The sequence below is a fragment of the Mustela erminea genome, chromosome 7 (assembly GCF_009829155.1).
Source record: "Mustela erminea isolate mMusErm1 chromosome 7, mMusErm1.Pri, whole genome shotgun sequence".
Classification (NCBI taxonomy): domain Eukaryota; kingdom Metazoa; phylum Chordata; class Mammalia; order Carnivora; family Mustelidae; genus Mustela; species Mustela erminea.
The window spans coordinates 124,898,464-124,923,112 of NC_045620.1; the positions used below are offsets into that span (position 1 = coordinate 124,898,464).

At 36.7% G+C, this 24,649-nt stretch overlaps 1 pseudogene; it reads right to left on the reverse strand.

Moving 5' to 3' along the window:
• Positions 1-15,200: 15,200 nt before the first annotated feature.
• On the reverse strand, positions 15,201-24,623 carry LOC116596416 (annotated as a pseudogene).
• Positions 24,624-24,649: the final 26 nt, after the last annotated feature.

Consider the following 24,649-nt stretch of genomic DNA (forward strand, 5'->3'; position numbering starts at 1 on the left):
GTACTAGAGTTTGCCATAAGGTCCATACTGCATACTTTCCCACACTAACATTCCAAAATCATAGGCTTTGCTGGACTGTGTGGTCTGGGTGGCAGCACTGATCAAACTATAGTTTGGACCTACTGCATGTCCTTTTCTACACCAGGAAATCCAACAGTCTTTCATGTTTCTTGGTAATTATTGTTAGGTGTGAATGTGTTCCCTGTAGACTCAAAAAGGTCTATCAGGCACTGTGTTCCCTGCTTCATGATGGAAGATGCAAGCTGCAGCAACTTGTGTTTTACTTTGAAAGGAATATCATGATACTGTCCTGATGCTAGAATCCCCCCACATCACGCTCAAGTATGCAGCCCCTGAGTCTTTTTTTTTTAAAGATTTTATTTATTTATTTGACAGAGAGAGATCACAAGTAGGCAGAGAGGCAGGCAGAGAGAGAGAGAGAGGAGGAAGCAGGCTCCCCACTGAGCAGAGAGCCTGATGCGGGACTCGATGCCAGGACCCTGAGATCATGACCTGAGCTGAAGGCAGTGGCTTAACCCACCCAGCCACCCAGGCGCCCCACCCCTGAGTCTTTTCAGAGTTTATTTTCCCTTCTCCGGGATGTATGTATCTTACCAAGACTTATAGAAGACTAGCCACTTTCTCACCTTGCCAGCTCTGCATGATGTCATTGGTGTTGTGGAACATTGTGACATTCTTTGAGATGTCTAGGTGGCCCCCATCCTTCAGGAGTCCTGACAGAGGATGAGAGACTTAACATAGTCCTGAAATATAATCATGAATATATATTGTTGTCTGTCCTATGTGAATGCAAACTATTTCTAATCTTGTTTTCTAATTTGAATGGAAAATAACCTGTTTGCCAAACCAGTGGCTGCATCCCATGTACCTGAGACCTTATTAATCTGTTGTAACAACAATAGCACATTGAGGGCTGCAGCTGTCGCTGGGCTTAGTGCTTGATTAAGTCTGGCACTGAATACAATCATCCTCCAGCATCCATCCAGTTTCTGAAGGAGCCAGCTTGTTGAATTAAGATACGAGAGGGACCACCACACTTGACTCTTTGAGGTATTCAAATATTGAATTCATCTCTACCATCCCCTGCAGAATGTATTGTTTAAAAAAAATAATAATTTATTGATGTGAAATTCACAAAACACAAAATTTATTGTTTAAAAATGAACAACGAAGTGGCATTTAGAACAATTTTGTACTGGATGTTAAAGTGTTATGCAATCATTACTCCAAAGTAAAATCCCTAACATATTAAGGCATTTCTCTGTGTATCCTCCTCCTCCAGCTTGTGGCAGGCAATAATCTGTGTTCTTTCTCTGGGCTTTATCTATAATGAATATTTAAACAAATAGAATCATATGGTATGCAACCTTATGTGTAGAAGGTCTATCCATTCTGCTGTATGTAGTAGTTCTTGATTCCTTTTTATGGCTGAATAATATTCCATTATGTGTATATAACACAGTTTCTTTATCCATCCCTCCATTGGTGAACCTCAAGATTGTTTTCACCCTTTGGCTTTACTATTATGAATAGTGCTTCTCTGAACAAGCGTGTATGGATATTTGTGCACCTGTTTTCAATCATTTTGGGTATACACCTAGGAGTAGAATTGTAGGGGCCGTATGGTAATTCTATCTTCAACTTTTTGAAGGACCAGCAAATGCTTTTCACCAGTAGTCAAACCATTCTGCATTCTGCCAGCAATGTACAAGGGTTTTACATTTTCTACTTCCTCCTATTGCTGGTACTTATTTTCCATTTTTCTGATTCCAGTGGTCCTAGTGGGTATAAAATGGCATCTCACTGTGGCTTTGATTTGCATTTTCATAATGACTAGTGATGTTGAGTATCTTTTCATATGTTTGCTGAGCCCTTGTATATCTTCTTTGGAGAGATATTAATCTAGTACTCACCCCATTTTTTAATTTTATTGTCTCTGTTGTTGAGTTGTCAGAGTGCTTAATAAATCCTGGATACTAGACCTTTATCAGCTATACGTTTTGCCAATATTTCCTCCCATTCTAAAAGTTGTCTTTTGACTTTCTGGATGTTTTTTGTTGTTTAAACTTTTTTTTTTTTTTTTAATTTTAATGAGGTCTGACTTATCTATTTCTTTATTTTTTTTTGTGCCTGCCTTTAGAGTCATAGCTAACCAGGTCATTATTAACCTCAGTACACAACAAATGACTTTCGCATAACTGTCCTGTCCTGTGTTTCTGCAAACTTATTTTAAAACTCAGTTTTGTTCTGTCCTAATATGGCATGGGCTCAATCGAGTGATCATTACCACTTTTGAGTGTCCTTTAAATAACCTTCTTTATTCTTAATGTTAAAATTGTTGTGAGTACTTTCAAAGGGATAAGTGTATGTTTCCAAGGTGTCCAATTTACTTAGAAGTTTAAAATATTGGGGCTAGAAATATATATTAGAGGTCTCACATCTCACCTACTACCAATGCTGTATTCCCTTTGATTCTGTTCCTCGTGGATGACTGTCACACTTGAATTCTTCCAGTGACAGGAAGACTAGTGCTTCAGAAGGGTTAAGTTGTGTTGTTGAACAGCATTAATTGTTACAATTTTTTTTTAATGTTATAAACTCAGGGGCACCTGAATGATGCAGTTGGTTAAGGCTCTGACTTAGTTTCTGGTCAGGTCATGATCTCATGGTCATGAGATCAAGCTGAGCACAGAGTCCACTTAAGACTTTTCTCTCCCTCCCCTTCCCCTCCCCCATCAAATAGAGTTTAAAAAAGATAAACTCTAACATACCTCAACTTTATTCCATTTGACCTACTTTTATTATCTTAAACGACACAATATGAAGCTACTCTTTTTTTTTTTTTTTAAGGTAGTGCCTTAGATGTGTAGAACTATACAACATCTTTCCAAGGTATTTAAGCTAAACAATTACCGTACGAATAGCTCTTCCTCGTTTCTAATTTGGATTCTAGATATTTCGTCCTCCAGATCATCCTCCTCTAACAAAACTTCATTTTGTCAACATTCTTCAAGTGTAAGAGTCAGAATAAAACAGAATGCTCAACTATGATCAAAAGCAAGAAATGTAATTATTTGTACATCACGATTTTATTAATGAAACTCTGGTTGCTAACTTTCTTATCAGTAACCTTCATGTAGATCAAGCCTGTTTCATGTACTGTCATTTATTTTTGTCCTAGTGACAATACCAACCCCTAAGATGAGCTCTGTGTCTCTGCATGTGAATTAAAGTGATATTGCCCCATTCTGAAGTGTATTATCAGGGCTTCCAGGACCACACAGGAAGGTTCACGATACCTTACAAGGAAAATGTACTATCTTAACATCCAATGGTATGAAACATATTGCATCTTAGCTACAGAATGCATCCTATTTGTGTGTCAGTTTCTGATTTATTCTTTTAGGATATGTATCATCTTATGCTTGCTCTCTGCATCTAACCAAGAGAATACTTGAATCATACTGTAGTTGCTATTTGTATGTCTGTGTGTGTGTGTGTGTGTGTGTGAGAGAGAGAGAGAGAGAGAGAGAGAGAGAGGGAAAGAGAGGGGGGAGAGAAAGAGACTGGCTTATTTCACTTAGCATAATGTTCTTATAGTTCATCCATGTTGTAGCATATGTCAGAGTTTCCTTCCTTTTTAAGGCTAAATAATATTCCCTTCTAAGTATACACTACATTTTGCTTATCTTTTCATCTGTCAATAAAACTTGGGTTTTTGGGCGCCTGGGTGGCTCAGTGGGTTAAGCCGCTGCCTTTGGCTCAGGTCATGATCTCGGGGTCCTGGGATCGAGTCCCGCATCGGGCTCTCTGCTCAGCAGGGAGCCTGCTTCCCTCTCTCACTCTCTGCCTGCCTCTCTGCCTACTTGTGATCTCTGTCTGTCAAATAAACAAATAAAATCTTTAAAAAAAAAAAAAAAACTTGGGTTTTTTCCATGTTGTAGCTTATCACCCTCGACCCGCAAGGACGACAAGAAGCCCCAGTTCAGATGTATCTTCTCTCTCTTTATTTCCGCAAGTCTACACACTTATATATGTTTACATGACCAATCAGCTAGCAGGGTACAGGAGGGAGCGACTCAGGCTGTGCACCTAAACGAACAACTTCGCTAGCAACCAATGCTGTTTACTTCCTCTTTGGGCGTTCCGCTTAGTCTCACGAGGCAATCCTAACCTGGCAACTAGCCAGGTGCCATCTTTTAATGGTGGAGGCTGCCCTGGCCAGGGGCCTGCCTCCGACAGTAGCTATTACAAATAATGCTGCTATAAACATGGGTGTACAAATCCTATTTTCAATTTTTTTGGAGTATATATCTGGAATTGGAATTCCTGGATCATATGGTAATTATATTTTAGTTTTTTGAGGAACTGTCATACTATGTTTTCCATAGCAACTGAACCATTTTGCATTCCCATCAATAATATACAAGGGTTCTAATTTCTCTCCACATTTTTACCACCATTTTTTTTTTCTGTATTTTTTTTTATAGTAGATGTCCCAAGAGATGTGAGGTGGTATCTCATTATAATTGTGACTTGCGTTTGCCTAATGATTAATGATGTGTTTTTTTAAAGCTGATTTTGGATGAGGCTTGAGGGTTAACAGGTATGATGTCTGTCAAAGACATAGCTGGTAGTGGTATTAGAATGTAAAATCATACGTAGTAAAGGAAAAGTTGGAAGTCACTACAATGATCCATTGGTCAGCTTTGGTGGATTAATATTCTGGGAATTCTCAGTTGCAGGAACAATTGCTTCTAGTTTCTGTCCTTATCAACAAAAGACTTGAAGGGACTTACTCCAATCTCTGGTGAGAATATTCAGAATGAATCAGTATTTGAGTAATGTGTATCATTATCAGTATAAAATAATAAAGAATAGACAGAAAATCAGCTTAGGGCAGTGTAAAGCTAATTTTCTGTATGGGTGTGATAAGAAGCAGAGGCAGTTCTTCCTGTGTGATATATCAAGGTGATAATGTGCCCCATTAGGACAATTTGTTTTATATTTCTTAAAATAGATATGACTGAGAAAATGACAGATGGAGGTCAAGAAAAAATTCATGAAGTCCTTCACCTTATATTCATAAATCAATGACTTGGTCCCAGAGAGGTGGCTAAAAATATATTTCTCTTTCAGATGAAGGAGATTAGGTTGTGAAAAGAAGAATGTGTTGACTGAAATGACTGAGAACATCACCTCTGTCATTCCCACTGACTACATAGCATTATGCGGAACACAGGGAACATGATTTTTCTTTCTTTCTCTTGTACCTTTCCAGTAACACAGAAATCTCTCCTGCCCCCCCATTTCCCTGTGTCCCCTTGCTCCCCCTTCCTCCCCCTGCTTTCCCACGCTTCCCCCTCTCTCTCTCCTCTCTCTGCCTCTCTTGCACATACAGGTACAGATTCCCATTTTGTAGATGAAACCGCACGAGTTTATAGTCAGAAAAATAATTGGGTTCAGCTAAATGTTTGGTCCGTGGCAGAGAAATAGTTAAGGAAGAAATTATTTCAATGAATTTGCACCAAGCATTTTCATGGGGGAAGAATTAGAAAAAAAAAAATACCCAGAAGAGATTATGTTGAAACAATACTCATGTCTGGAAGAAAAGAAAAAAAAAAAAAAAGACTTTAGGTGTTTTTCACTCTTAGAAGGCAATACCAGCATCAACTCCCCAAAGAGATCAGTATGTGAAATGACAATCTTGGGTTGAGAATGAAATCTTATAAGTTCAATGTGAAATACTGATTTTTTATAAAAATAATTCTTTTTGAAATATCTGTAATCTTTTAAACTTCTAATCAGGTACAACCTGAACTATAATGAAGGTATTTAACATGTCAGGAAACAAGAAGAAAGAGTCAAATGGCAAGGTAGTATTATGAATTTCTAGTGAGATTTGCACTCTTGCTTCTGTTTTTTATTGCATTCCATAAGCATCACAGAAAAAAAAAAATCCTTTAAAGAAATACATTCTACAGCTTATCACTCATGTCGGAGAAAACTCGTTTAATGCTTTTGTTGGCCATGATACTGAAAATAAGTCTTGATTGAAGCAAGCACAGTCATATATTGAAGTACACAAATAGACGCATTTGCTTGGTTTATTCTGCAGTCTTGCTGCAAGAATGCAAATGAGCTTTTCCAAGCCCAGCTTCAAGCTGTCAAGTGACAAAGGGGGGAGGTGGAGGGGGGCAGAAAAAAAAAATCAATTGAGTTAACCTAGCACAGAAGTCTACCGATTAATTATGTTTTAAAAAACTGAAAACAATGTGTTTTTTGTTGGCAACTTGAAAGATTGGTGCCTGAAATACTCCTTAATATTATGTAAACAAATGGAGCTTAATCAATTGCGGGGACAGCAGTCACCATACCTGTAAAGGGTGTAGAGTAAGGTTGTAACTTTCCTTTCAAATAAATGACTAGGGCAGAGCAGACAGGAGTTCTTTTGCAGCTGCAGACAGAATTCATATATTGCTTACAGAGTGGCAGCAGATTGGCATTGTGGCTTCAAATACCCGGTTAGGTATCAGTGTGCTTATTCTTTCCGTTGGGACTCCACAATCCTAGGGATTCAAGGGCAGTTAAAAGGCAGATTCCTCATTTAATCCCTAGCATTTTATAGTAGAGACATGACTTCTGAGGCTTCTAAGGGTGTGGAATAGCCTCATTACTGTGTTTGGTTCACTTGGATGGATTAAGCCCACTTTAGTAGGATTGTTATTCTGCCATCAATTCAAGATATTCAATATTTGTATATTACTTTGGTTTGTGACCCAACCCTGATTAAATGTTGGGAAATTTACTTGTCGACTAGCTACTTGATGTTGATTGAGAATCCAAGGATGGCTAGCTCTGTGTACTAACATAAGCAGAAAGGTCAAGTTGAGCTCTGGCTCTGGAACTTTGGGAAGGGCAGACTAACTTCAGGCACAGTAGCAGAGGCTCTCGTATGGAAGACAGCAGGACCCTGAAACTAACAGATGCCTTTGAGGTTTACTTAGAGCATTCAAGCATTCAAGGCTTTTTAGTATTAAAAATACTTGACTATGAATGGAAGAGAGATCCAGAGGTAAGTGAAATGATTTGGTATAGTTTCGAATGGCAGATGTTCGCCAATTGACAGCAAGAAGTTAAGGCAACTAGAAGGAGCTGGGGATAAAAGGGGACAAGTTAATTTGTTTGAAATGCAAGGAAGATAACTTTAGTCTTCACAATTTTAAATGAGATCAGGGATGTTGCAGAGATAAGATGCAGGTTTTGTGGAGAAGCACTAAAGATAACTTTCCGAGATTATTTTTACTTTTATGAAATGAAAAATTAAAAGAGAATTTGGCAATGCATTGGAAGTAGAGGATACTTTGAAGACATTTTCCTGCTTTCAGTTGGAAGTTAAATGGGTATGGTTAGATTACAGCTGAATATAGAACATGGGCTAAAATCTGCAACAGGAAATAGCAAAGAGCAGATTATTAATTAGGACTCTTGTTTTTACCCAGAGTTTTCAGTAGTTTTCTATTTATTTCATTAAAAATGTATCCATTACCTTAAACCCCCTACTAATAAAGAATAAGCAAAATTATATATTTTGTTGCATTAACTCATAATTACCTAGCATATTCATGCTGTATAATCTCAGGTTTCACCTTATTAGTGAATATGCTTTATACTTGTGCAGCCCACACAACTTCCTTTGAAGGGATTGGATGTGTTTTTCCTCCTGCATTTATTATATTGACTTTGGTTAATAGCCATATTGCATTTGTTGAATAGGGTCTTAATGCTGACACTTTTTTATTCTTCTGTCAGATCCATCTTCTCATCCCTATCCTGTAAGGAATAAACAGATCACAAAGAAAATTCAGTACAAAGTATGTGCCCATTAAATTTTGTTGATGGACACACAAAATGTCCGAGAAACTAAACAATATACAGATATGAAAAATCCCTGTATAATCTTATAATGCACACACACACACACACACACACGTATATGTATGCACACACACATATACATACATATAGACAGACATTTAGATGTGAAGGTTGACATCCTAAAAATAAATTTTCTTTCTCACAGTAAGCCAAGTTACAGTACTTTGTTAAGCAAAAGCATTAAATTATTCTCATTTTATGCATTGCCATCTGGCATACTTGTACTTTTTTTGTGAATCACAGAAAAAGCATTTCAAAATCAGACATTAAAAAGACTCATAAGTAATTATCGACATATTAAGTAGTTTCTGAAGACAGGTTTGAACACATACATTCCAACAGGATTTTCCTAGTTTGATAGCCATAAGCGTTTTCATTGAGGAAAAAAATATTTTATAATATTATTGTAAAATAATTTGGCAAACTGTTTCTGTGTGCATCTGCTTGAGTCTTCTTAAACATACTACATTACAAAAGTAATTCTGTGATTCATGCTTATCCCCTTTTCTATGACATTCTTCCACATTTTATTAATGGAGAAGGAATCCTCATAATGAAAAGAAGTGTCTTCATCCTGAAAACACCCAGATTGTTCTACCATATACATCTCAGGATCCTGCCCATTTGGAGGGAGAGTGGGTGGAGTTAATCTACTTTCTTTGTGGAACAGGGCTCATGCCATAGGGACTTCTCAGATGCTCACCCAATTGCTTGTGAAAGCAACATAATGATGTCACAGGAAAACTGGTTCCATTTTTTTTTTTATAGTCCTGATCTTAAGAAATATGCCTTTATATTTAACCAAAACAGATGCCCCCTGCTGGCATCTCCATTTTGGAAGTTTGGGACTCCACATGGCGACCATTTGTAATGTTGGTCACACTAGTTTACAGGTTGTTGAACCTCTTGAGATGTGGCCTTTGGAACCAAGCACAGCAGTCCGAACATGGGGTCTAAGAACAGAGCGGTTCTCCCTTTCAGTTTTCCTAATAGAAATATTATCATCATTCACAGACTGCATTCGTCGTTGTCAGGCGACACTGCAAACTGTTGCCTAAAACTGATCTTGAATATTTATCAAATGTTTTTTTGTCTTCTTAAGTATGTATATCTAAACATAGACATTTGTAATAAACTGTAGTAGATCCCATTCTATTGTTGTTTCTGATTTTAGACATTAGGAAATCTTTTAACAACCGTTTATTGTTTATGACCATAAAAATAAAATAACTTTTAGGACAGAAAAAGTGAAAAAGGACAAAATAGACAAACGCTAGACAAATGTAGGACAAAATGTATATAAAAATGCCTAAGACACCACCACCACCACCACCATTATATGTGTAACAATTGTATATGCTGCTTTATTTTTCCCACTTAAAATTACTTTATGACTATTTTATTAGATTATTTAGTATTCTTTTGAATTTCCAGGAAGAACTAAATAATATTTGACAAAATGGGTATATTTAGTTAAATAGTAAATTGTTATTAAGGGTGTGCCTGTCAATTTTTTTCTACTGAAAATAATACTACTAATAACATTTTTATTCTTAAAATTTTGCATACATTTCTCAGTAACTTTAGAATAAATTACTGGATATAGACTCCTTGGATTAAAATTGTGAATATTTAGAGGAAATCTTAATGCATATTGCCAAAATGAAATTCATTCTCAAGGTGAATTTTATTTTCCAATATGCAAACCCATATAATAAATATATGTATATATATATATTTATGATATATATGACATAAATTTATATGTATATACGTGTAGATAAGTTTATATGTGTGTGTGTATATATATATATACATATATGTGTGTGTGTATATATGTGTGTATATATATATATATATATATATATATATATATATGCACATGTATATGTGTGTGCCTGGATATAGATATCTGGAGTGTGTAGAAAGGAGAGAACCTGGAAAGATTCTACCAGGTATTATTATGACCAGTCTTATAGCTGAATCTTAACTGTGGGGTTGAATTTGTTATGTCAGGGTTAAGTGTTACATTGTGTCATCAGACTAGTCCAGAAGTATATACTTTGGTTGTGTGGGATACAAAGGTACTATGGTGGACCTGACCTGTGTTTTACCTTTCCTGTTTCTTTGACAAACATTTCAGTAACAAATGGAGCAATGGAAGTCTAAAATTTTAGTAGGGTATTACCACTGCATGAAAAGATTCATGTGCGAGATTCATCCAGAGGTAACAGTAAAACTATAAGCTTTAATGGGTATGGTAAAAATTGTTGCTGCTATTTTCTGAGAAGACAAATACTCCTTTGAAGCTTCCTTGGTGGTTGCAAACTTTTGCTACTTTGTCCATCTGTGGACTATGCTGGGTTAGGCACTATAATTCATTTAGACTAATGAAAGTATGTTCCTTTTATTCTGAAGATCTTAATCTCTAAATGGGATACTGAAAAGTAAACAGTGATCTAGGCAGTGGTACAGATACGTGCAGAGGTCTGTGTGAGATTCCCTGGGACACTCAGTTGTTTCTTTAACCCTCTACTTCAGCACTTCCTTTCTTCCCTAGTCACCTATCTCTGTTCTGTTGTAACCAAAATAGTATAATGGGACATGAAAGGATAATGGGTGGGCTAACAACTGACAAAAAAAGGTCTCACTAAACAGAAGTACACCCTAACCTACACCCTGTCTTCAAAGAAAATTAAATTTCCTTTAGGCAAGACCGGTCCAAGAGCTTGGCATCATATGTTGCTAATGGCATACCCTGGCACTTGCTTACAACTGTACATACCTGTTCTCTGCTTGCCACTAAGCAGAGAAGGAGGATGTGCTGGGCACCAGACCAGGTCTGGTCTCTAAATAAACTGATGTATTCCTGCGTGAACACCACTCATTGCTGATTTACCAGTGAGAGTACCTTTGTGGCATAAGTCACTGATGTTTGCACATCTAAGCTGTGTAAGAGGGGCATGTGGGTGGCTCACTTGGGTAAGCATCTGTCTTTGGCTCATGTCATGATCCCAGGGTCCTGGGATCAAGCCGCACACTGGGATCCCTGCTCAGCAGGGTGTGTGCTTCTCCTTCTGTCCCTCTCCTTGCTCATGCTTGTTCATGTGTTTTCTCGTTCTCTCTCTCTCTCTCTGAAACAAATAAAATAAAATCTTAAAAAAGAATAAACTGTGTAAGAGCCAAGAATGCAAACAAAAGATCAGAATTTCCAGCTCTGCAAGTTAGAGGAGGCACAGGCTTCAGTCTTCCACCAGAAAACTCCTCAGATTTTTATTTACAAGAGCCACCTTAGTGTTTCTATAAAACTGGGAACTATCATTCCTTCTCTGTAACACACAGATTGGTAACTCAGATTGGGAATTCAAGCGATTATCTGGACACCTATAGAGGACTAAATGCAGAAAAAACCTGCAGATGACAATAGTGTCAACCTTTGCACCCGTAACAGGGAGATGACGAAGCAAAACAGGTAGGAATAAAGGATTATCAGGCTGCATCAGGAGTGGGTACAAGAAAACCCAGCTACACAATGAAGAACCAAAGGACCGTGGCAGTCCAGATATTTCCTTAGCTACACTGTCAATTACTAGTTCACTGTGAAGTTCCGACCGCAACTCTGGGTTGTGTAGAGTAAAGAACTCTAAAGCTCTTGGTGCATTTGAGAAGGTAGAGGTGACAGTGGTGAATAAGGGTTCCAACAGAATGTCCTTGAAAATTCCAGGATCAGCAAACAGGTCCTCACCCAAGTCATCATGATAGATGAGGTGACCAATAACTGAATCCTCTGACAAGCAGTTAAGTGAAAACCATTTAAGGAAAGAGCAGTACACGAAGGAAAGCAAAACAAAGAACAAGCTGAGAGCTAGAAAGCCACCACATGTGGAGTCCTAGAGCTCAGGGAAAGAACATCTATAAAAACACTGAGTGATTAAAAATAGCAGATATCAAGAAGACTCAACAAAGAGAAGTGATCTGAGCCACAAAGAGCTGGTAGATAATCACAAGGAAAATGAGGTGTCAGGGGAACAGAGAAGGGAAAGCCATAGTGTTGGGAGTTGAAGAACCAATGGGAGATGTGAGAATTAGAGACAATAAGAGTAGATAGTAATTCCAGAATTATTTCATGGATGTTTAAGTGATTATATGATGCAGATAATATACAGTAGCAAATAATTCCTCTCTTTGTGATGTTACACATTTCAATCTTAATTCTAGCCCTTCCATTCTTAAGCAGTATGATTTTGGATGTTTTCTCTAGGTCTTCCTCTCTTCACCTGGGAATGTGGGTCCACATCCTCTCAACCAATGTTAGCTAATTGTTTTCTTTGAAGTCACTGTGGAAAGAGGGAAGAACCAATATAGCCAAGTCTCCTGGGAGGTAGCAGGCTATAGACTGAAGAGCTCTGGCGAATGAATTAATCTTTCAAAGGGGGAAGGTCTCTCTTACACTGGGATACATGTAAAAGATAAAAATAAGGGTTCAGGTACATTTACCTTTATGGGTTTGACATGGACAGATTTCCAATTGCAATGGCATTTGTTTGTTCTGAAGTAAGAGCTAGAATTATCCGCTCTAAGTAGGTTACAGGGCTAGTGAGTTGAAGGCTGCAGGAAGATCAAGATTTAAAATAGCTAACATAGTAACGGTGAGAGAGCCTACTGAGACAACAGGCTTGTCCGACAGTCTTGGTGCCCATCTGATGCTAGAGAAAATGCACCTAGAGGAACTGTACTTTGTGGGATCCCAGTTTTTCTCTGAACAGTGTGGTTACTCTGGAGGTTGATAGGGAAGTGCCATTGAAATCCACATGGAGAGGAAGGGGGTGGGAGTGAAACGTGTTAGAAAGAGATAACAGAAAAGTAGACAGAATAGAAGGATGAAACCTTGGTGAGATGAAAGGCGAGTTGGACTAAAACTAAGTAGAGAGCTAGGAGGGTATAAAAACATGTGAAAAACAAACAAACAAACAAAAAACCTAGGGTGTTTATAAGCAGAACTTTTCTAGATTTTGCAGACCAGGCAGGTATCTGTGTGAATGAGTATGTCCTTCAGAAGTTTAGAGTCAAAGACAAGGTCCCTCATTTTATCCTTCTTGTCCTTACATCATCATTAATGGTTCTTCTTTCATTATTTTTCCTACTCTAACATTTAATAAATTATTTGTAAATCAATAAGTAAATACACTAAACCTGAAAATGGGAAAAAAATTTCCATGTTGCTGATCCATAGGCATACAACAGACTCCAACTGTGTATAGATATGAATGTTTTATAAATTATATAATCACTGCAGACATATACTCCAGATATATATTGTTGGTAATCTCATTTATGCCACCAACTCTCCTCAAAAAAGATGAGTTCTACTTAGTTCTAGTCGATGTGCTGTGTTTCAGGACCACTCTTTGGCTGATGTACTAATCCCTTCAGCCATTTGTTTCTTGCTTACATATGCATACATGGGGAAAGGGGGTGGGGGGGTTCTGAAGTTTATAATAATATACTGTTAGTGACTGGCACAGAAAGTTTTTGAAGTGACTCTGCAGCCCTATTCTGAACTTATAGTTCAGTTGATCTCACTGCTCTCATGCAAGTCTATAGAACTACCACACACAGGAGAAAAACACTGGGACCCTAAATCAAAATAGTTATTCACAGTGTTGTGCTTCAAATAAGATCCATATTTAAACATGAATGAAGAAATTAATCTGCAGAGTTTGAAAGATATTTTAGAATCCTATGTTTTGACCCTATTTTTTTTTTTTTTAAGAAAGGTGGCACATAATTTCTGGATAATTTAGAAAAAAGTTAGGACTTTTCTAGCTAGTTTTTAAATGGACATTTTTTTTTATTTTATTTTTTAAAGATTGTATTTATTTATTTTACAGAGAGAGAGAGAGAGAACAAGCAGGGGGAGAGGGAGAATGTGGGGCTAATCCCTTGGATTAGGACCCGAGCCAAAGGCAGACATTTAAACAACTGAGTGAGCCAGGTATCCCTGAACATTTTTTTTTTCCATAAGATTTCTAAATTTATCTTTCTGAATTCACTGGTTTCTAGAACTTGCCATAAATGAAGTTCTGGATCCTAGGAAACTACTTGGCACTATGTAACCCAGCCCAAGAATGTACCTCAAAGTATATTAGATTTTTGTATTAATTTAGGGGAAACAGTTGATTCTGCCACATCTTGAAATCCTGTGTGGGGAAGTCTGATACCCCAGGCTGTACCCCACAGGACCACTCCATGTTCTACTACAGAACGTTGAAAAGTTCTGTTTTATGGATAAATGATGCCTATTCCCCAAGACTTCTCAAGAGACAACATCTTTACCACTAATCCCTTATATACCAAAGCGGCTGGAGAAAAAGTACACTTTAATTACACAGCACCAAATATAACTACCAATTTATTTTTTATCTGGAAAAAGTATTTTAAGAGGCTCTGAAAGAGGAGAGAAACTAAGAATCGCAAGATTAAAGGGTATTTAAAATTTTAATATTAAATCTTCCACACAAACTTTTTCTTTTTACATGAAAAGTACTAAATAAGTTACATTTAAATGCCCTTCTTATATAAAAATAAAATTAGGTACTTCTCATTTAAGAGAAAGTGGATAAGATTTAAAATATAAGGAATAGGAATAAAGGATAAACAGCATATCCAATCTAAATTACATCAAAAACCAAATATGTAGACAGAATTTACATTTTCCTAAAAGGAAGTAAACATTCACTATCAATCCCAATAGGTAAATTACTCTGATGAGAAGAAAGATACATGAACTAAGATACTTTCTTACTTTGACATATTAAAAAAAATGATACATTTCATGTTCCTTTAAATGTTTAGGGTTTTATTGTTAAAAATACATAATTCTACTTTCATGGACAGGTCAACTAGGGGAAATATCACATTCATTTGAATTGGTTGTCTTCATACTGGGTAGGGCTTGCTTCTCTCTTTTTCTAAGCTTTATCAAAGTATGACTGATATACATTACAAAAAACTACATGTGTTAATGTATACATTTTGTTAAGTTTGGACATAGCATACACTCATTGTATTATTACCACAGTTAGGGTCCTAAACATATCCGTCCTCCAACAATTTCCTTGCGTTTTGGGTGTGTGTGTGTGTGTGTAAGAACACTTGACATGAGATCTATCCTCAGTGTATTTTAAGTGCCTAATATGTGTTAACTGTATGCACTATGTTGTACAGCAGATCTATAGAACTTACTCATCTTGCATACATTTTTTAAGCTGCTTTGCACATGTAACACATGCCATAAAATGTCCTATATTGCAATGGACAATGCAACTGTTTTTAGGTTGACCTAGGCAAATCCTATGAGAATCAACGGCATTAAGGAGAAAACTAGATTCCATATTTTCTTCTTTCTCTCGTGTTTTTTCCCATTCAAGCTCCTTGAGTTTGCTATATGTGATCCAATTAGAAGTTCATGCCTGAGAATAGTGTTCCCTTTGTTAGAATTGGGAGATTTAGGTGATCATCATTTTCTTCAACATATGAGTCTTTGGAATCATCCACTGTAGTTTTTGTGTTTTTTGTTTGTTTGTTTTTATTTTTTTTCCATCAGGAACACCAAAGCCTTCTCCTCCTTGTGTTAACTTTTCTAAATTGGCTCTTACAGATATTTTCTGTTCCTATTTATGAAGCCACTTCTCACCAATTGCCCAACATCTGTCGCAGTAGGGTAAAAGGGGAGGATTCATTTTTATTTCATCAATTATACTTCTGGTAGTCTGCTGAGGAAATTTCAGGATCTTCAAGTGAACCTCTATTGCTCTGCCCTGCCTGATTTACCTCAACATCCCTCATCATCTTCCTCTGAGAGTTATTCTCCGTCACTAAGGCTATAATCTGCTGAATCAAGACTCATCTTCTTACTCTACAGTGAAGTCATCTGAACCTGAATCTTGATCCAGCCATCCAGATGTTCACTTATACCAGCATCAAGATCTGGATTTGCTGGAGTCTCTGGATGCCCCACTCCTGCTTCTTCACCATATGTCTCCCTTATTACACATAAAGTGAGGTTTTCATCAAAGAAAGGGAAATACTGTCAGATTTCTGGTGCTTTCTTTTACATTCACTGGGTAATTCATCTGAATTTTCATCTAGTCAGGACTCACCTCTTCTTCTGAGTCCCCAAAATACTCTTCTATCCCAGGTCTGTATGTGTGTGAGCACACTAGGTCCAGAGGAGGAGGCCCCTGGCAGCAGAAGCAGCCTAACCTTGGTCAGAGGGACCTAGGGCCGCCCACCAGCTGGGCTTCTAGCTCTACCTTCACTAAGGCTGCTGAAGTTCCCTAGTGCACATCCAGGATGTTTTTGCGTGTGCACTCAGACCATGTAGCCTCACAAGTTTCTCCTTTCATTTTCAGAATTGCCTAGATTTGGACACAGATTCTATTTTCATACTATGTAAAGATCATTAGAAAGTAGAAGCCGAACAACAGCAAGGGTGGGGTGCTTAAAAGGTCATCTAAATGGGGGCAGAATTCACAGCCCAGCAATGAGGGGAAATAGAAGGCTTGAGTAAGAATACTCATAAATGAGAACATATTAATAAAACATATTTCTATTTTTTTTCACATTAACAAAACACAATTGGATGAAAGCTAAAAACTCAAGTTTGAGTCCTCACGTGCTAGAGACACCATTCTAGCAGAACATTCAGGCACCTGATAGGCAGCATGCATCTGCTAGTCACAGTGGTGAATGACTCCATGTGCTGCTCCTCTGATTTAATTACCTGCAGAAGTCCAAGCTTGATTCCTTTCAAAATTTAGCATCTATTGCAAGCCTAACGAGTTAAAAGTTTGAGCTGGAGAATAGAGCCATTACAGAATAAAAGTAATCAAACAACTCCTACAGATCTCCTAAAGCAATGATTCACACAGGATTTCACACAAAACCCCCATTAATGCTAATGAAATTGGGTAAGTTACAGGCAGAAACTCTCCCATACATTGATAGGTGAATAGTTCCCTGAGGTACTTACTTAGATGAGGGAACTTAATTTTCTCTCCACTAATCCTCTCTGGATGAAAAATAAGAATGCTTCACAAGTTGGGTTTCTTTTTAAAGTAGATGGCACAAATTCAGAATCATTGGTGTGAATTAATCAAAAGCCACGTTAGGACATATACTAGCTTATTTTCAACCAGTCAAACCTTCTTCCATTCAAATAAATACTTGGCCAAAGTCTTGAAAAGTCAGTCTTATTTGTGGCTCTGAGAGTAACCCATTAAAATCCATTTCGTCTTGCTCCTTCAAGATTCTAGAAAAAGGAACTGTGCAATTATTTGAGGGAACTAGTTGAAAAGAAATAGAAATTCCTGATTGCCTTAGTATGAATTGAAGAGTTCAGCTGCTGATTTAATTAGCTGCCTAGGGAAGAAAAGATCATGAAATGTTGAGTTAGAAACAATATAAGATCATTCAAAGAGGTACAAGTTTTAGTACAGACATAATTAAGCTTCTGGGGCAGAAGTGGTGTGCGTATGTGTGCGTGTGGTTCAGAAGTAGCAACTTTCGCTAGCATGTGAGTGTTGTTGCTTAATAATAATTAGGATAATATCGATTTGGTTGTGTACAACTTTTTACCTAGTCATCTTCTCATTTATTACAATTTCCCAGGATATAGGCAGGGAAATTGTATCCCAGGATATAGGCAGGGTTGTGGTTACTATATTATTTTACAACTGACAGAGTGAGACTCAATTTAGTAAGTTACCTCATAGGAGAAAAGTGATAGGCTCCTAAAAACATATTAAATCAAACAAATGTAAATAAAATAAATAATGCTGATTTCTGGATGAGAATGATGTCACAGAAAACAAAGATTCTTAAAATCTCATTTAGTTTTCCCTTCTCTCTCCTACAACTGATGCAACTGAACTTTAAAATGGGAATTTTCTAAAAACCATCACCTAGGATCTTAGTGTCAGAAGAAATTTTGGGGCACCTCGGTAGCTCAGGCAGTGGATTCCCTGGCTCTTGATTTCAGCTATTATGATCTCAGTGTCATGAGATCAAGTCTGGCATGGGGCTTGGCACTCAGTGGGCAGTCTGCTTGAAAGTCTCTCCTGCTAGCATGGAATCCCTCTCAAATCAATCTTGAAAAAAAAAAAAAAAACTAGTCTGTTACCTTTTGGTTAGTGATACCTAGAAAGATTGTTGAATAGAGATAGATCCCCAAATACCAAAATATGTCTTTGAATTACTTACACATGAATGCATAAATAGTTTAGTTAACCATGTGCTACCTGATGAAAAGTATCTGGTACTTCTTATTTTGACTAAGACCTGAATTACACTGAATTTAAGCATCAGCAGACACATTTTGGTGAATTATATTTCTTTAAATAAATAAAAGAAAATTTGATTTATTAGATGTTAAGAAACAGTGATGCTACACGTGGAATTTTAAAAATGACTACTCTAAACTCTACAGTTATAGTTGGAGATGTTTTAGTAATTAATAAAATAAGTAAAGTGAAAATCAGTAAGCAAATATAAGACCTGAACAATGCTATCAACTAACTTGACCTAATTGACCTTCACAAGGCAAAGGGAGAAACCCAACAGAATACATTTTTTTTTTGAAGTGCACACACTATTCACACACTATTCACTTCTGTGTCACAAAATTTCTAGAATGAAATTGCACAACATATATCCTTAGATCCCAATGGGGAGGAAACTAGAAACCAATAGAAAATAATTGAAAAATACTCAAATATTTGGAAGTTTAAAAACACACTTCTTAATAAACTCTGTGTCAAAGAAGAAAACAAAAATGGAATTAGGAAATATTCTAAATCAAATTAAAATGAATACATATCAACCTTTATCTGTTGCAGCTTAAGTAGTACTTAAAAACCATAGCATTAGGTAAGTCTGGTGAGGTGTTTATCAACCTTGTTAATTCTTTCCAAGAATCAGCTCCTCGTTTTGTTGATCTGTTCTACTATTTTTATTTGTATATCATTGATTTCTGCTCTAGTCTATTATTTCTCTTCTCTTGCTGGATTTAGACTTTATTTGCTGTTCTTTTTCCAGCTTCTTTAGGTGTAAGTTTAGGTTATATTTTTGAGATTTTTCTTGCTTCTTGAGGAAGGCCTGTATTTCTATGTATTTCCCTGTTATGACAGGTTTTGTTGCATCCCAAAGGTTTTAACTGTCTTGTTTACATTTTCATTTGCTTCCATGTATTTTTTTAAAATTCTTCTTTAATTTCTTGGTTGACCTGTTCATTATTTGTGGGATGATCTTTAATCTCCATGTATTTATGGTCCTGCCTATTTATTTTCTTGTGGTTGACTTCAAGTTTCCCTAACACTGTGGTGTGAAACTATGCATAGTATGATCTCAATCTTCTTATACCAGCTGAGACCTGACTTGTGACCCAGTATGTGATCTGTTCTGAAGAATGTTCCATGTGCACGTGAAAAGAATGTATATTCTACTGCTTTCGGATGAAATGCTCTGAATATATCCTTTAAGTCCATTTGGTCCAGTGTGTCATTCAAAGCCCTATTTTCCCTGTTGATCTTCTGTTTAGATGATCTGTCCATTGCTATGAATGATGGGGTATTAATTTTCCCTACTATTATTGTATTATTATCAATGAGTTTCGTTAAGTTTGTTGTTAATTGATTTATATATTTTGCTGCTTCCAATTTAGGGGCATAAATGTTGACAATTGTTAGATCTTCTTGTTGAATGGACTCCTTCATTATGATATAGTGTCCTTCTGTATGTCTTATTACTGTCTTTGCTTTAAAATCTAGTTTCTCTTGGGGTGCTTGGGTGGCTCAATCTGTTAAGTGTCTGCCTTTGGTTCAGGTCATGATCCCAGGTTCCTGGGATTGAGCCCTGCATTGGGCCTCCCTGCTCAGCAGGGATTCTGCTTCTCTCTCTCCCTCTACCCCTCTCTCCTGTTCATACTCTTCCTTTCCTTCTCTGTCTCAAATGAATAAAATATTTAAAAAATAAAATAAAAATAAAATCTAGTTTGTCCCATATAAAGATGGCTACTCCAGAAACCCTTGTCGTATTCATTCATAGATGAATGGATAAGGAAGAGTGGCATGTATGTATACAATGGAATATTACTCAACAATGAAAAAGAATGAAATCTTGCCATTTGCAATAATGTGGATAGAACCAGAGGGTATTATGTTAAGCAAAGGCAATCAGTCAGAGAAAGACAAATACCATAAGATTTCATCATATGTGGAATTTAAGGAAAAAAAAAAAAACAGATGAACATGGGGAAGGGAAGGGAAAATAAGATAAAAACAGAGAGGGAGGCAAACCATAAGATTTCTTAACTATAGGAAACAAACTGAGGGTTGCTGGAGTGGGGCAGTAAATGAGGGGATGGGGTAATTGGGTGATGGGCATTAAGGAGGGCACTTGATGTAATGAGCACTGGGTGTTTCATGTAACTGATGAATCATTAAATTCTACCCTTGAAACTAATATTACACTATATATTAACTAAATTGAATTTAAAAAATTATTAAAAATCCCTTTCCCAGAAATGAAAAAAAGGAACAAATTAAATACAACAACAACAAAAAGGAAATAAGATAACAAAAATCAGTGAAATTGAAAATATGAAAGAGAGAAAAATCAATAAATCAAAACTGGTCCTTTGAAAAGGTCAATAATAAAACTGATAAAAATCTGGCCAAACTGGAGCAGCTGGGTGCCTCAGTTGGTCAAGGATCTGCCTTTGGCTCATGTCATGATCTCTGGGTCCTAGGATCAAGCCCTAGGGGCTGCCTGCTCAGTGAGGAGTCTGCTTCTCCCTCTCCTTCAGCTCCTCCCCACTACTTGTGATCCTGCTCTCTCTCTCTTTCTCTCAAATGAGTAAATAAATAAGTAAAATTTAAAAATAAATATAGATAGATAGATAGATATCTGGCCAAACTGATTAAAAAGAGTAAAGACATAAATTACCAGTATTAAGAATGGAAGAGGGAATATCACTTTAAGTCCTACAGACATTCAAAGTATAAAGGAACCTTTTAAACAACATTAAGACAATAAATTTGGTAAGTCAGGTTAAATGGATAAGTTCTTTGAGAGAAGCAGCTAAAAGGGTGAATTTTATTATCCATAATTTATATTTTAATAGCCCCGACTAAAAAAAGTAGATTGGCTGAAGAAAGGAAAAAAAAATGTACCACTGCTATGATTAACACCAACATGTTTTGTTTAATTGTTTTGTTTTTATACCTCTGCCTGACATTTTTTGGCAACATTAAGATCTACAGGGATACTTAAAGTTCATTCTCTTACTATCTGAGAAAGACACATTTATTTCCACACTCTCTCCTCCCCCATTCTTCTTCTTAAATGGATCTTATATCTAAGACAGTGCACTTCCACTTTTGAATGGTTTCTAGTACAAGAGAATCTCTTGGATATAAGAAATAGAGCTAATCGTCATTTCCCCTACCTGGAATGTGGTGAGTCCATTGGGCTACCTTACTTAAGTTTTTTCTTAATTCAAACCTTGGGAATTTTACTAAGTTGTATTAAATGAGAATCTACATGGACTGGTATTTTCTGGGAGATTTGAAATATCCCATTGCTTTTTGTACCTCACCCTAGGCTTTGTGTGCTGGTAGTCAATCACTGGTATAAGATTAAAAAATGCTTTCTAACATTAACATTAAGTATTCATTAAGTTATTAACTCTCTAATAGGTCCAGGAAGAGAAAAAATAGATCAAGATAGTTTTTATTAGTCAGAGAGATAATAACATGATTGCTATAATTTATCGAACACTTGTATATGCCAGTGCACTCTGCAATTTTCATTCGTTACTTAAATTAATCCTCATAACATCATTAAGATATGAGAATAATTCTTATTGTATCACAAGGATCTGATACTAAAGACTAAGAAATAATCTGCCAAATAAATTAGTAAAACTTAAGGGGGACAGTCACCAGTGTTGGAAGTGGCTACTGAGAAATGTAAACATTCAAACTTGCATATAGGTTAGAGAGAGCTTAAATTAGTAAAAACCACTTTATTAAGTAATTTCTGATATCTATTGAGAAGCATAAAGTGGTTTTTATTTTGTAGTCTATCTGCCAGCCTAGGAACATAGTCTAAAGGAATGGTTCATGCTATGGGGGTGGAGGGGATAAAAAGCCCTGGAATTAATTATATTAATTTGAGCAATAGCCATAATATTATCTCATTTTCTTAACAATATTTAATAATATTTATTTAGAAATTTATAATATTTAATAATATATAAAATTTAATAGTAAGTAAAACATAGTCACTTGATTTTTGTTAAATGCAACATGGAATAAACATGCACACATGTATGTATACACACATATGTGTATAAAATGAATACATAATAGCTCTGTATCTAAATGTTCCTTGATTAAAACTATGTTCAAAGCATGATGCACAGACTAGCCTGCAACTGACTAAGAACTTTGTTTCTAACATTTCCTACCACTTGAGTTGTATTTCGGCAAGAGTGAATTGCTATAGTACCCCAAATGAAACTGTGGCATATGCCTTGACTCATGGTATTTCTTTTTCCTGGAATGACCTTCCGATCCTTCCTCTCTTGAGTTAGCCCAATTTATGCCTTTAGATAAAACTCAGGAATCCCCTTTCCCCAGAATCTTTCTCTGCCTCTTTTCATGAACACCTAAGTTTCCCCTAATCATTCTATCCCAGAGTCTCCAGCATTCTATTTAAACTAATCTCTTCACGGCTTTGTAGGAGATTGCCGCCTCCCCTGGGATCTCTTGTGAGCTCAGACACTGTTCCATTTCTTCTTTATATTCCCAGGGTCTAGCAGGTTTTGGGTATGCAGGAGCACCATAAGCTTCTCAGAAACAGAAACTGTAGGATCTGAAATGAAAACAGTGTTTCTATTAAAATAGGATGATTATATTAAGAGAGTATGGTTCTCTTTTTTTTCCAACTTCTTATTATACTGTGGCTATACTGTTTTTATAATGATCAAACTATAGCATTTAAACATGAAGCAAATACATATAATGTCTATGGATATTTGTAGCAGTGCCAGTCTTCAACCAGCAAATTTTAGAAATACCTAGAGAAATAGTTATATTTCATGACAAACTTTAAATGTTTCTTTGAAATCTGGGGTCAAAATTGAAGAAAACCTATATAAAAAAGCAATGTTCTGTGCCCGTAGACGTCAATTCTGTATGTGGTTGAAAAGTGTAGTAAAGCATGAAAACTGCAAATAATTTATTTAGTCAAAATATTGTCACAAAATGCAGTATATATAACTGATGATAAACTCACTCAGCTAATAAAGCAAGCTAGGTATCCTAAAAAATTAAATCAGAAAAAAGGAATTAATTATGCAATATACACACACAGACACACACAAATATATTTCCAAATATTTAGCATAATCATGCAATTTGTGTGCATCCTGCCCCACCATAGATGACAACACTACTTGGAATCCCAGCAGTAGTGATTTCTGGGAAATAAGGGAGCAATAACATTTAGGAAATTATTTTAAATTTTCTGCAGACACTTATTAAAACATGCTTCTTAGGTTTACTACCCATCAGCAGGGACAGATGAGGAGCTGTTTTTGGCTTGAGTGGGGATCTAGTTTCGGGAATAGATATCAACTAATTGATTGTTGGGCATTAAAACAAGAACAGAACATCAAAACCTGTACAAGAATATTGAGCTTCTCTGAGGTAGTATTTCTCTTTCAAAATACCAACAATAGGGTACTGTCTGACACATTAAAGGTTCTGGAGGACAAAAAGTTTATTTAAGCAACACTATTTTGACCCCCTAAGTAAAGGAATCTCTGAGAAGAGGGCACTGTAAAAAATGAGCCAAAAAAAAAGACAAAAAATCACAGAACAAAGGGAAATAACTAAGTTAAAGCACAGACAGGATAACTAAGCCTAGAACAGAACATCTTTGATCCTAAACACATATCCAGAAACTATCAAAGGCAAATGTTACAGGTAAAAGCAATAAAAAGGATTACCTCAAGAGAGAAGAAAAAGGCGCATATTTAGATGCACTGTTAGAAGAGAAAACGAAACCAGGCAAGCAGGGAAAGATCTGAAAATTGAAAGGGAAAATCAAATCAGTGGCTTTTCTGCCTCATCCATCTGCCCGCGCCCAGACAGCACACTTTGGAGTCCAATAGAGTGAAAACAAGATTGGGCAACTTCAGCAGAAACACTTCCTCTCCATTTTTAAAATAATGAAAACGGTAACAGAGGCATGACCAAGAACCAAATGGAAGAAACGCCCGGGAAATTGCACAGGGGACAGTCCGAGAGGCCGTGAAAGGGAGTTTATTCATTGGAAGGAAAATTCAGCACGGCTGGAGCAGGCCACATGGATCAATGGCCTGGAAGAAATGGGTTGAGAAAAATGTGAATTGGCTAATGATCCCAGTTGGTCAAGCAAGGAAAAGGGTTCTGGAGCTGCCTGGGGAGAGGTGAATCAAGTTTTTGAAGTGATGTAATGAGACTATTTGAATTCCCAGTCGTGGCACTCTGAGGGCTCACCATCTACTCACAGCACGTCCCCCACGGCTCTTCCTCTGAATCCTTGGCATGGCCCATCGGTCATTGTCACAGCGGCCTCTGAG